Source organism: Spodoptera frugiperda, chromosome 1 (assembly GCF_023101765.2).
Source record: "Spodoptera frugiperda isolate SF20-4 chromosome 1, AGI-APGP_CSIRO_Sfru_2.0, whole genome shotgun sequence".
NCBI lineage: Eukaryota > Metazoa > Arthropoda > Insecta > Lepidoptera > Noctuidae > Spodoptera > Spodoptera frugiperda.
The window spans coordinates 10,586,743-10,601,687 of record NC_064212.1 but is presented as its reverse complement, the minus strand read 5'-3'; the positions used below and the strand labels follow the sequence as shown (position 1 = coordinate 10,601,687).

Here is a 14,945-nt window from a genome sequence, read left to right as displayed (position 1 = left end):
AAATTAATAAATAGCAAATGTGTCTATCTCAGAGACATTTAATGATTACTTAAATTTTCCTTAGTACCGATTTTGTTAGGAAACCATTGCTAAGGACTGGGTTAAGTAACCATTAAATGAGACTGAGTATGGTAGTATGAGTCTATTACGAAGTAATGAATCGGGCATATGTAGAGAAAAGCGTAACTTTACAACCATATAAAATAAATAAGTACACGTGTAGAACCATGTTGTATTTTATCGCAGGAACGTGACCGGCTCAAAACTTGGCAAACGCTATTCACCAAGTTGTAGTTCAGTTAGAAATTTTGATACTAGACTTAATAAAGTGATAAAGTTGACAGTGATACTTGATAACTAGCACCTTGGAGATACGTCTGTCGAATTGGGAATTTAGTTTATTATACTTATTTGTTAGTCTGCCTCGTTGGTCTAGTGGTCGCAAGTGCCAAGGCAAGGGGACTCGGGTTCGATTAGCACAGACCCAGGTAGCACAAATTATAACTGGATTTTTTCAAAAAATTCTTAGTAATAGCATGGAGTCTGGTACTGTGCCCCGTGTATTCAATTAGGCTCAACCCCATTTACATCACAGTTGTAACATAAATGAAAAAAGTGGAGTACCTATTTTACACTGGCATCAGTTATGCTGTAATGTGCACCTGTTCCTACCCCTTCGGGGATAAAAGACGTGACGTTGTGTGTATGTGTAAATGCATACCTTTTTTTAATAAGTCATCTGCATTTGCATATTTATATATGTATAATATTACTAACACATGGTCATGGCTATACAAATAAATGTATCTTTAACTTTATCTTTAAAAAACATCATAACTGTAATCACTTCACATTGGTGTCCTGTTCTTACAACCTGAGTTTCCACTAAGCTGACAGGCGACCCTTTTCGTCCACTTTAACTAAATACCTTTTGATTAATCATATCTTAGCGTCTAAGTACCCACGGAATGTCAACTTTAGGCCTTTGTAATTAATATAATTTAGCAGTGATTAATATTTTACTTGGATTTCTAGCAAGCCTAAACCCCTTTGTTGTTGCTTAGATAACATTTTAATCTTAACTTTTAGCCACCGACGTGGTTTTTTTGTCACACTAGTACCGACGTAGGGCCTGAGAGGCCGCATAAATAACACTGAGTTTTGTAAAAAATATGTATAATAATACATCAAATTATAGGTCAAACTGTTAATTTGGGATTTACAAATAAAAGAAATGTCATTTTTAGTAATATTTTTAATAAACTTTGAAATTATAACACTTTCAATCTTTGGTCCCATTTTTAACTCAAAAATTACAAGCCTGCAAAAAAAATCTAAAATAACAATTTATGACTTAATTATTATGTTATCGGCTTACTCACGTACTGTTTTGACGAGGAACTCGACTAGTTTCAAGCCATGCTAGAGGCTCATATTCATGAGCAGCATTCCGCAACACACGACGCGGCGATTGTCGCGCTGCTACTGGCGATTCGAGGATCGCGCCCATCGCGCCCTCTGTCTGGAATCGCGCGCACTATCTGGCGCGCGCGACGATGTTGGCTCGTTAGACTCGTTCGCCGGCGGCTGCGCAGGTGTTAGATTCGATTCTCGGGTCGGCGCAAAAACGGTGCTACATACCGCGCTCACTGTGTCACACTCCAGACCCGCAACATTGTAGGTTGACGCAGATTGTAGACTCGGCTTCCAGGCAGGTGGTAATGCCCAGCCACCGTCTCTGTTGAAGTTGGGATGACGACTTATTTCGATGGCCTCACGTACTTTCCGCGGTACAAAGTATTTCTCCCTCGCTAGTGACCTACAATGTTGCGGGTCTGGAGTGTGACACAGTGAGCGCGGTATGTAGCACCGTTTTTGCGCCGACCCGAGAATCGAATCTAACACCTGCGCAGCCGCCGGCGAACGAGTCTAACGAGTCAACATCGTCGCGCGCGCCAGATAGTGCGCGCGATTCCAGACAGAGGGCGCGATGGGCGCGATCCTCGAATCGCCAGTAGCAGCGCGACAATCGCCGCGTCGTGTGTTGCGGAATGCTGCTCATGAATATGAGCCTCTAGCATGGCTTGAAACTAGTCGAGTTCCTCGTCAAAACAGTACGTGAGTAAGCCGATAACATAATAATTAATTTAGTATGTCTCACGAAAGTTACAATAAAATAATTTATGACTTCTTAGGAACCGTAAATTATATTTTTCCTAAATTTATGGGTTATTAGATACATAAAAAATAGAAATATAAATAGAAATTGAAATAGAAAAGTATGTACTTTTCTTATTTTTTCTTCGTTCGCATCATATTGAACTAAATCTGGCATACCTGAACCGAGTATTCTATTTATTTGAATTTATATGAAAACGAGGTCTTTTAGAATAGTGTTGTATATCTGTATGTAAACTATGTTTACCCTTCGATGTCCCAGGTACATCCATTATTCTTATTAGCAGTTTGATTTCTGAAATTAAGTACTTTAATTTGATCATAGCTCAAACAAAAAAACTAACGTTAGTACCGACGTTGGGCCTGAGTAGCCGCGTCGTTATTTTAAATCGACATAACTTACCAAAACAGTATTCGTCGTTACTTTTACCACACTCGATGACGTCGGTGCAACTAAACTCGTAGCTACTGATAAACACGGGTCTCTCCTGCATTGGGAAGAGGTAAAACTAACAACTTGTCTATCCGTCACGGCCTCACAGGCCCCACGTCGGTACTAACGTTAGTTTTTGTATTTTTTTTAGGTTAAGTTTAAAAGATCTTTCTGCAAGTAGTGTTTGCAATTTATTTCGCAGTATTTGAATGCATTGAAGTAGCTACTTATGCATGGTTTTACCCACAATGCTCGGCTCCTAGTGCAAATACAAAAATATTTTTTGAACTAGAAGTTCTGAAGATAAGCGCTTTCAAACAAACAAACTCCTCTTGCTTTAAGTATAAAAAATAGTTCAAGTTATATGTCTGTTAACCATGAAACTTTCTAATAGATTTAAACCTATACGTACCTATACCTTCTACGCTTAAGGTTGAAATTCATACCCGAAACTAATTGTATTTATATGTACGCACCCTAATAACACAACTTCACACTTGTGAAAGCCTTAACAGATCCCAAATAGCTCGACGCTCCACACAACACTACGTAGTAAACAGTTGATCATCCCGTGTACACAGAACCACTGCCGCTGGCAACACCTTCAGACAAACTTTAATTCCTAAGCAGTAAGACTGATATTCAAATGTAAATGTTGCTACTGACGACTGTTGGACTGTACATACACATGGTAGATAGATGCCAGTGACTTGCGAGGGACATTCGGTGTCATTAGCAACGAAACTCGTCGAGGCTTCTATATAAGGTCTTATGGTACGGTTTCGACCCACTGCATAAAGAATAGCCCGAACAAAGGCACACATATTTAGCAAACCCCTTCCCATTGGTGACGATTTGGCAATTTCAAACTTTATGCCACTAAAGTTAAAATTGTAAATTTTATAAGGGCTTTAGTGTTCATAAAAAGTTTTTACTTTCTCACGTAAAAGTTTGAATGGCGTCGCATTACTTTGTAGAGTATTGTGTTTTAGCAAAGAATGCTTGGATGAACTACTCTTTTTAAGGATTCTTTAGAAAGTCGCTCTCGTTTGACGGCTGTGCCCCTCTTCAACGTCCATTTGAGATCTCCTAAGATGCCTGAATGATTTGCAAAAGAACGAAACCAAAGGCATTTACATTTTCGTAGCACTTGTTTAAAAGTACTTATCTTACGTTCTCATTATTGTTGGCTTGTCTTCGTTTGATATCAGATGAAAGAAACCTATATTTATCGCAATACGTATTTTTGAGTAGTTTTAATTTTAGGTAATACTTCCAGTGACTAGTTTGTTGTTGGTTCCCATAGTTACGCCACAGTATGGAACACGCTGAATGCGGCAAGTGATCTATTCTATTCGTAAATAATGAAAGATGTGCGATATTTCAATGAAATGGTGTTATCAGAAAACAAAAGAATATTATTTTGAGAGACAAAAGAATGGTTCATTACGAATGTTATAAGTCCCAATATGTATTTTCCGCGTTGCGACCATTCCCAATGTTCTTAACCAATACAAACGATTTATTTCAGACAATTTCTTCTTATTTGTACGCCATTTATTTGCTCCCCATTGTTTACTCTGTTCGTTTATGATATGAAAACAATAAAGCTTGGAAGCATACCGGTTTGATGTCGACATGTTGATATTAAACATTTTTCGCGTGCATTTGATAAATGCTCCGTGTGGTCTCGGAGACAGCTGCGCTTTCAGTCTGTACAATGATTGATATGTGACTTTCCAGCTAGTCTAGTCTGAGGTTTTGATATTAAAAGTGTTCAACTATTGTAGTTAAATGAGGAAATGGAATGAGGAGGTTTTTAGTCAGTAAAACTCTGATGGCCCCTCTCGCCTCACTCAAGGCGGGAGAAGTCATTGGATGATTTTCCCCCCTCAAAAAATAATAATAAATAGGCATGCTATAAAAGGTTTTAAGAATTTTCGTAATGATTCAATTTCTGGAAAGTTTACAAACAGTAATAAAATTGTATGTTTCACGAAATTGTGTTACACTTCAATGACATCATTTATATACAAAAACTTCATAGATTTATCGAACAATACTTCTTTAAAACCAAGTATTTATGCAAAAGTACTATACCAAAGACCAGCTAGCAACACAACACAATTAATGGCAGGGTTTCCGCACTCATAGCCCGATGAGGAGCGCCGTCACCAACGTATAATGAAGTTGACAGACGATGCGCTTTGTTCACTCTACCGAAACTAGTTTACGATTTATGAATACAAAAACCGACTTGGTTTGCGAAAATCTCAATAAAAACTGAGATAGTGATAGATGACTGGACCGACTGAAGTGTGATAAATCGTTTTTCGTCGTCGTTCGAGTCGAGTAATGATTAACCATACGTGTTATGAAATATGGTTAAGTTAGCAGACATGACATTACCTCTCAATCTCTGAATCGACGAAATAGCTCTATTACCAATATCATGCCCAAGAGAATACGTAGCTAATATAACATTCACATTACAATACGAAGTCCAAACGGTCACCCGAGTGGCCAATAACTTTTTTCTTGGGGCTCAAATAAAAGTTTTTCGATGCAAAGCCTCAGACTTAAGAAGGTCCACGACAAAAGGAGGATACCATTCAAAAGGATTACCTTTGTAATAGAATTCCTTTTATTCACTTAATGCTTCAAATAAATAACGAGTACATGGCAATGCTTTTACGTAGGGAAATAGCGGAGCCGAAATTTTGCATCAAATAACAATACATAATCAATTATCGGTTTTATATTGGATTTATATTGTACATTAACTGTAACAAAGAGACTCCATTTGTAATTTATTTTGTTTGTTTACAAATATATGCTTTTGTCAATAAATGATACCGCGGAATTATTATATTGTGGCACCTTATTTTTGTGGCTTTGCCCCGCAACTGTAATAAATTATAATGCACAATTAATTGGTAATTTCATGTCACATTTTAACTGTGGCTGTATAAAACAAACGATTTATTTGATTATTTTGTTTAATTATTATTATATTTGTAAAGTGTTAGATTATAACAGTGAGTGTATGTCGGTAACGTTACACACTGATAAAGAAAACGATCCTACAATTTTGGCTCAAAAATTGCGTTTGCGACCATTATTCGTGTATTGAAGGGATACGGCATACGACTGATTAATTTAGACTTAAAACCATACAAGTTTGTCAAATTAAAAATTAAAGAAAATCTAACAAATATAAGGTTCTAAACCTGTTTTTTTTTTGAGGGGAGAAAAATATCCAATGAATTCTCTCACCAGGTTGAGGCGAGAGGGAGTGTCAGACTCTTACTGACTAAAAATCACCTCATTCCTACTCCTGCTCTTCGAGCCGGAGCCCCGGTAAACCCGCTAGGAAGTGCGCAATCTACGCTTCACATACACTTCTATTAAAGTATTTCATATAGGTAAGATTATATAATTTGTAAGGGACATGAATATTAAATTGTTTCATCAAGTAAAAGCCTTCGTTCTGATAACGAGGAAGACGTTTGTAAATAGCTTTTAATGTTGCCATTTTAAATATAAATATAAATTCGTTGTCACAACGTACAAAAGCTGCTACGTAAATCGTGTTTAGCCTTAGGTAGGTACTTTGAATGTGAAGGCATTTATTTTTATTACATTATGTATTTTAAGTGACCTTTGCTGTTGTACCAAATTATGTTTCTATGATTAAAGTGTTTTTAGATTTGGAAAACATATTCTAATAATTACCCTTAATGTTTCCAATGTTTAGCGTTTAGAAAAAAAAAACAATAGATATACCCAGGTTAATTATTATGTTATCGGCTTACTGACGTAACTGTTTGACGAGGAACTCGACTAGTTTCAAGCTATGCTAGAGGCTCATATTCATGATCAGCATTCCGCGACATACGACACGCTGATTGTCGCGCCGCTACTGACTGTCGTCAAACAGTTACGTGAGTAAGCTGATAACATAATAATTAAATTAGTATGTCTCACGAAAGTTATAATAAAATAGACATAGGTTTATTTTCTTGCTAATCTATATTTATTCTTAATCGTTTGTATTAACACAGAATTCCAATATTCATGTACCACCCATTTCCGTCCACTCCTAGGCGGTCTGGTCTGTTCTACCTATAGCAAGCCTCCAAGCTTGATCTTCAGAATATTTAGGCTTAATTCCTCAAGTTAGACACCACTTCACACAGGTACAATCTACGCCACATCAAAGACGGGCTAGTTAATTTCCCGTAACATTCAGAGATGTTTACTGTACCACAATATTGGTACTGGTTGTTGGAAGGTAACAGGGTGTAGAGCCTCGCAGCCGTAAAGGAAATGGTGCAGCTTACAAGTGGACTCGGCCATGGGTTGGACTTTGGTCAATAAAATTAATACATGTTGGATCTTGTGTTCGAAAATATTCTTAGTGTTACCTACCACCGTACTCAGAGTCACATAATGGTTACTCAAAACTATTCCTTAGTAACGATTTTGTACCGAAAACAATTGCTAAAGACTAGGTTCAGTAATCATTAAATGACTCAGTACGGCTGTTAGAGAATGTTGTTGATTATACAGTGTGGTATAGACACATATAGCAGAATATTTTTTATTAAATAGTGATGTGGTTCACAAATTAAAGGTATCCATTCTGAATAGCTAGACGGCTATTAGCTACTCACAAAGCAGTTAGCAAAGAAAGCTATCGCACCGCAACGTTCGCCTCAGCAGTTCATAGGTCGCACTCAGCTAATTTATTTGCCCAACTCACTTTGACGAATTTATTCCTTTGAATTTAAAGGCACTTTATAAATTGCTCTTTTCACCTCTTCAGGCACCTCATACCTACACCACGTAGGTGGCACTTATCCCTATATTTTCAAAGATAAGGCGGGTCGAATACTTCCTTGGTCTCTTTTAAGCATTGTGACGAGGGTAAAACATTGTCGGCGAATATAATTTCGTAAGCCGTGTAATCGAATTTTAATCTCATTAGCGAGCGATAATGGAAACTCAAGAGGCTTCCTTTATGAACACATTTACGAAACGATTTTAACGACCCGATGTAGTTGCGAGTCGCAATAGATTATTCGTAAGTAGTTGATAAAATCTTAATTAAATTGCGAATGCAAAAACGTACAAACAAAATCTAAGAACACTCTTACTCTTACTCTCGACAAATGGTAGTGTAACAAAAACATATTTACATTCAAAGAAAGAAAATCGTTGTATTCGTTTTATGGATGAGAAAATGGGATGCATTCGGAGCGTGTAAAGAGGAGGAATTTTTCTGTCTTGACGCCCTTCGACTGGGCGTACAGCAAAGCGACACTCATAAAAATCTTTTACGTTTCAATGCCCTGCATGTTTTATGACAATACTTTAAAGTACAATAGCGGTTTTCAATCAACTCTGTTTTTTTTAATGACAGAACTTTTCTATTATCTATGTGAAACTCTGAAAGTTAACAAAGTTGTGTATACGCGCTATTATCCTATTATGTATCTTCCAAGAAATTAACTTCCAAAGAATGGTATCCATAATTAAGTTGAACATTTATGTTAAAGTTAAAGTACATAATATAGTCTCACGTACTAAAAGGCGAACCCATCAAAAATCCAAAAATAGCACATATCCATATAAACAAACAACTTTTTTTAAACTTCAACCATTCAAACTTGGACGATAAGCTTTAAAAATTCAAATATGTATAAAGCTAAGCTAGCGTACAGAAAATTGTTTTTGGAATTTTATAAAAGATTTTTGTTTATCTGTTCTGTACGAGCACTTGCAGCTGCGGCCCGGAGACGGCACGGCGGACGAACCGTGTTTACATGGAGAAATGGCTGAAATTCAACTGCAAACATATACACCACATCGTCCCGTCCTCACCCCCTTTTACTACAAGTGGGTCGTTCAAACTTTCTATGACTTTTTATGACCGCAAATGCTTTAAAATAGACATACCACAGGCCATTTAGACTTCAAACACGGAAATCCGAACGATAAAAATAAATGCCCTTCGTATGAAACTCGTAAATTGACGCTTTGTTAGTACTAGTACCTACCATTTATGTGAAAATCTGCCTCTAGCGTCAAAGGATTTGAAAAGCCGCAATGGTTTCCGAAACAGTCGAAGTTGTTATCGGGTTCGGTTTTAGTTTTTTGCTAGAATTTCAGGCTGTCGGATTGGTTCCATTAAATCTCACTATATACTAACTGGGATTATAAAATGCATTGAAAAGAGGTTTTTAGCTGCCTCGTTGGTTTAGTGTAATCCGTCGATTGGAAAAAGTCCTATAGCAGAGTGAGGTTCAAAATTGCATTCGGGATTTGAAAATAGACACGCTCGGTAGTAAACATAATACATTCGGGGAAAAAGTAGTCAATAGAAAAATAAAATTGGTTAAAAAAGGAAAGCTTTGAACCACTAAACTTCTTTACTTTATAACATTGGTAACGCGCAGTTGATTCTGACGCACAAGTCAGCATTTGTGTCAATATTTGTGGGAGTTGAGGGCAAACAAGAGCCCTGCCCGGGCAAACACACCTTAGTACGAGTAACTTAGTGGAGCACGTCACGCGTGTTATGGCTGCAATCTATTACGCCAAGAAATTGCTGGAATTCCTCACTCCTGGCCTTTACCCAACTGGGTCGGGGGTAGCAAGTGTGACAGTCACTCTGTCATCACGTGTTTTGCACGGCATGCGACATAAACAAACGTTTTTGTTTTGGTATTGTAACAATAATACTGATTATTAAAGTTTGCTTATTAGTTTTATTTGTACGATATTTTGCAAGAAAACCTAGCAAATATATCTTATTATTCGAAAAAATAAAACCTTTCCAAACATATTCAAAATCTCAATGGCCCACAAGCCATAGCCATTTTTTGGGAAAAAATATTTTTTAAATTCCCGACTCTTTTCAACCGAATGATTTATTCGGAATATTAATTGAATAAAATCGATTCGACATACTTATCGATACCTATGAGGGCTACACGTCTTGATATTGAAGAGTCAATTAATTTACCCAGTTCGAGTACTTCCTAGTTCGACGGTACGAGGCTTGAGTCAAGTGGGACAGAATTTGATAATTTAGTTTGCCTTGTAGAAGTTAATTAAGAGGTAAGTATCTAATTAAATGATATAGAATGAAAATTTAATAATATTTTTCTGGTATTAGTCGGTTAACGAGCAGACGGATCACCTAATGGTACACCCGAAACACCAGAGACGTTAAGAAACGATTTGGGGATTAGGAATTTAAGGGGTTTTTGATAATGTTAAGGAATTAAGAACATATTTTTTTCAATTATGAGACTCGTAGTAGAAAATACACAGCTGGTTTTGAATAGAAAACAGAACACAACAAGTAAGATTGTGCCATCTATCTCAGTCCCAAAAATCATGTATATACCTAAATGAAAATATATATTTCAATCAACACTAAACTGAGACCACAGCTTGTCAACTTTCATATTTTCCACGAAGTAACAAAATAATTTAATACCAGGAATTTTCGAAATAAAATATTGTCAACAGCTCATGTAGGTAAACAACACGCGTTTTCCAATACCACGTTAAACGATCCTGGTACCTTGCAACTATGTACTGAATTTCAGTACGTGGCAGGCATTTATACGAATAACAAACTTAATTCTCTCCTCTCATGGATACGGATTTTAATAAAATTATGGCTTGTTCAACCAGAATCCGTAATTACTTAATTCCTTTATGCTTATAACTATGGAAAAGTTTACTGTAATAATAATTTTTGTTATTATTTTTTGGCTTACTCACGTAATTATATAACGAGGAATTCGGGTAGTTCCAAGCTATGCTAGAAGCTCATAGTCATGGGCAGCATCACGTGTAAGCAAAAAATACATAATAATTAATTTATTATGTCTCACGAAAGATATAATACAAATAATTTTATTGATGTTCAATAATCGCAGCGATTTAGATGTTATGTATTTAAAATGTAATAATTATCTAAACATAATTCCACCATGTTTCTTCATCATTGATAAAAAACAAAATTCGGAAGGTATAAGTTCCAAGTAATACAAAAAGAAAAATAAAAATAGGTCAACATCGTAAAAGAGCAGAAGAAACAAATACTTCATTGTGATTATGAATGCGATAGTCAAACAAATAAATCATTTCATTGTACCTATCCAAACAAGCTAATAAACATTCTGTTTACATTATTTATTTTGTTAGGAAATGGGTCGTATATCTTCAATTCCGGCTAATTTTACTGAAGGGAGAAACCTTACCTAGTGAAACAGAAATTTGATTATCTATAAAAGTACTATTTCTTTGAAAATCAATCAAACATTAAAGTTAAAAGAAGAACTGTTTGTGGAAGAACAATAATTTTGCAAACTAGTGTCCGACCCTCAAGTGTGTCCTAGGCCTGACTTTGATTGATACTTGATTGACTGTCACGTCAAGCGATCGATCTCTAGTAAACTGTTTGTACACGAGGGTAACATCTGGTGCAGAGTAAATGTGACCATAACTAGACGCCGCCAGACTAAATATTCAATTTTATCAAGGCCAAACTGAGGTCTTAGTCTGTGAGTAATGTATGAATGCCTTTGGGACTGGGAGACTTAGCAAGCAGTTTGGTAGTTCTCGATGCATACGTGATATAGCTGTAGATAGGGGTATATAATATTCATGTTCACGGTAGAGAGGGCATCGGGTGGCGTTAACGTGGCGTGACGGAGTGGCGCGGGCTAAGTGCTCCGCTAAATTGCTCGCAACGACTAAACACGCTCCTGAAGCTGCCGGAGTTAGAGGTGGGCCATTAGAAGGACATCTACCCTTCATCTCTTCATTACTCACTTCCTGACTTGTGATTGCAGCTGAGCAATTACCATATCATCATCATCATCATCATCAGCCGAGAGACGTCCACTGCTGAACAAAGGCCTCCCCTCATTACCATATAAAGTATATAAATCGAAAATGTATATAATTTTTCCTATGGAATACTTTGCAATCGTTATTACGGACAATTAGCTATTTTGTATTTAGGCTAATAAATCTCCTTCAGTGAATAAATCAAGTTTCTTTTAAAGATTCTAAAACCATTCCGCAGTAGTACTTATCTCCAGCCTACCTGTAATACTTACTAATCTCCACCGTGTGGTACTAATATCTCTATAACATTATATTCAACAAGAATATTTTTTACCCATTCCAAACCACTTATCACAATAAAAAAGTCAACGTGTGGTACTCATAAAATTCTCTAAGGTAAAAAGCTTTTGGGCATTTTCCCCAAAGCCGTGTTATTTATTACTTTATGGCGGTCATCGTTTATAAAAGCAATCCCCCTATCAAGGTAGGGATAACTTAATAAAATAATCATAGTTGTAATTCCAACGTAAATCCGCTCATTTTGGGGCCGGAGTTGTCAGTCAGCCTAAAAGGTACGTGAATTAATTCATATACAGCCTACCACTTAAGTACCTATGTAAAATCGAATTTGAAAAGGTTCATTTATAGTTATAGTGATATGTTGGCAGTTTGTACCCTTACCCGATGGGGTATTTAGTTGTAAATGTTTTGTCAGCCGTCAATAATGTGTGTCAAGGAGAAAAGGTGTGTGAAATGTGCCGTATGCATGAGTAAACATACATAGGTACTTATTGATATAGATCGTTTCTGCTTTCGTATATTGATTTATTTTATTTGCATCAAAATTGCTGGCTGTTCAGAGTTTTGCGTCTTCATGTACTATTTCAATTTTACCTTTTATGTAATTTTTATGTCATTTGAAACACACACTACTTATGTGTGCAAGGAGTGTGCAAAGAGAAGAGAAATACTGTGTATACGTATGTTTATGTTGTTAATAATTCCATTCTACATTATGTGAATTTTATTAATGTCGGTATATAATTTCTCTGCCTATCCTCTTCAGTGGTATCCTAAAACAGCTGTGTTATATAATAACTTAATATTAACTGAGAGGAATAATATTAAAGTAGGTGAGAGTGACACATAAGTAATGATCTCACTTGACAAGATTACGTCAGGTACTCACATAGAAATTAAAATTAATTTTCCTCTTAATTCAATCGTATATAAGGTTGCGGGTACACTAGCAGATATGCTTTCACAAAGACAGGTGAGCCGTGAAGGGAACGCGCGAGAATGCCGAGATAAATTGTTGTCATTACTCAGCTTAAGAAAATGTCAACTTGCTTTACCTCCTTTCAGCTTTTCAAAGTTGGAATCATCTAATTTGGGTCATTCGAGGGTTTGTGGAAGTCAAAGCTGCCAGTTGTAGAAAACAAGTTCATATTCGCTCCATTTTCTTTTTTTTAATGACGTGTCGGTTGTAGAACTGACATCGGTTGAATAGGTCTTTATCGTTGTTACGGAGCAATGTTATTTTATACATTTTATTGTTGATATTCTGTCCGTTATTGTTGATATTCTGTCCGTATATGAAGGTGATCGAGGTTTAATAGTACACCCACATTTTACCGATATTTATAACGAGTTTTGGACCGGGATACTACCAAGAATTTTCTACGTCGATGAGCCCAATAAAATGCTAGGAATCACAACTCTCATATCATCAAAATTCGTTATGAAAAAAGTATTCTATTTTCTCTTATCGAACGTTAAGTAAACAAAAATGTTTAATAAACAACAAGAACAAAGAAAGTCCCTGTAACAAGATTGATGAATAAACATATTTTCAAGTTATAAAACCTCTTTAACGTTATTAAAGTTTGCGTTAGTTTGACAGTTGCTTGGCGCTAAAAGTGTTTATGACACTTTTGACATTTTAATTTTCTTTATGCTTCACTTAGGTATTAGTTTAGTGCAAAGTAACATAAAATAATAATTAGGTAATTACGTACTTCACAAACTGGTTCTTGTTGAGAAGTTTTTGTTATTTCTTAAGTGGTATTTAGGTTGTTAACTTGGTAACTATTTGATGGACTAACGATGCTTGAAAGAAGTTTACAAAGAGAGTCTTGTTATATGCTTTGATGGAACTTATAATGTCCATTTAATTGTTAAGGTTGACTTTGCAGCTAGCAGGAAATTAGTTATTGATTGCATCGAAGTATCAGATAAGGACAGGCACAGTAATAAAGAGTTATATTTAGTTTTCAAATAAGTAATAATTAAAATAAGAATAAAATATCCTATCTAGGATCTAGATGTCGTTGAATTAAAGATAGTTGCTAACGGCAACAATCTAGAATGTTTGGATTCGGCTATTTTTGTAACATATATACATTTAAGACCTGGGAAGGTTTCTGAGAATAAGACAATTGGGAAAGTTTCCCAAAAAAACTTAGTCTGTAAGATCCATTGTTACTCAATCAATAACAGTTCCCTTTACAATAAATGGTTGCGATAATCTCCACGTTTGGCAAGTTTGTCGGATGTATTCGTTGATTCAGCTAAAAATGTTTTCGTTTTACATAGAGAGATAATACCCGTAGGAAGGATAATTTATTTTTACTTAATTAGCTACTTAAATAGCTATAATATATTAAAAGCTTTTCGCAAATTAATTCCCTTCAAAAGACAAACATTATTTTACCGCTAAAGAGGTACCTAAATGAAGCTGCTCCTATTCCAATTAGCAGTATTACAGGCGAAGTGGTTTCAAGTAATTTCAAAGCTTCCCCTACTATTTTTTGCTTGTTTCCAACAAATAGGGTAAAATTTTGAACGCGAATTTTCCACTCGACCAACGCCAAGCTGCAAAAGTAGATTCATTTCATACACGTACGTTTTAGTTCGTTTTGTCTTTACATTTTTTATTAATTTGATAATTTTTTGGTTAAATATGAACAATAGAATATTACAAATAAGTAACATATGTTGCTGAAGAGATTGGACACTAAGAGAAGGAATTTAAAGAGTGAACTATAAAAACGGCAAATCTTTCGTACGTAGATAAGCTGTATTACTCACCTCTATACATAGAAAAAAAAAAACATTTAAAACGAAAATTATACTTAATATCAAACATGTACGATCGTTAAATCTTAAAATGATGCACTGCACCAAATAGATAATACTGAAACGAATAAATTTTCCATTTTCATTAACACGACACTGGTTACACTCATACAAACTGTTAGGACATAAAATTTGCATGCCATTACATGAATTTATGCGCACCGCCGTATCTCGGTCTGCAATTAATATTATCATTATAACATGACCACTGACGAACGTTTATATTTAAATTCAGCAATTTAATAAAACTAGGGACACGCTGTGGCTTCGGTTTCTTTTGAACTTATATTATATAGATAGGTATTATTATTTAGGTATTTTT

At 35.7% G+C, this 14,945-nt stretch overlaps 1 long non-coding RNA gene across 1 annotated transcript; it reads right to left on the bottom strand.

The window, feature by feature from the left end:
• Positions 1 to 1,528: 1,528 nt before the first annotated feature.
• On the bottom strand, positions 1,529 to 2,177 carry LOC126910969 (uncharacterized). Its single transcript, XR_007705568.1, has 2 exons — positions 2,092 to 2,177; positions 1,529 to 1,759 (listed from the first exon to the last, which is right to left on the bottom strand). It is a non-coding gene; the product is annotated as an uncharacterized LOC126910969 (long non-coding RNA).
• Between the last annotated feature and the right edge of the window lie 12,768 nt (positions 2,178 to 14,945).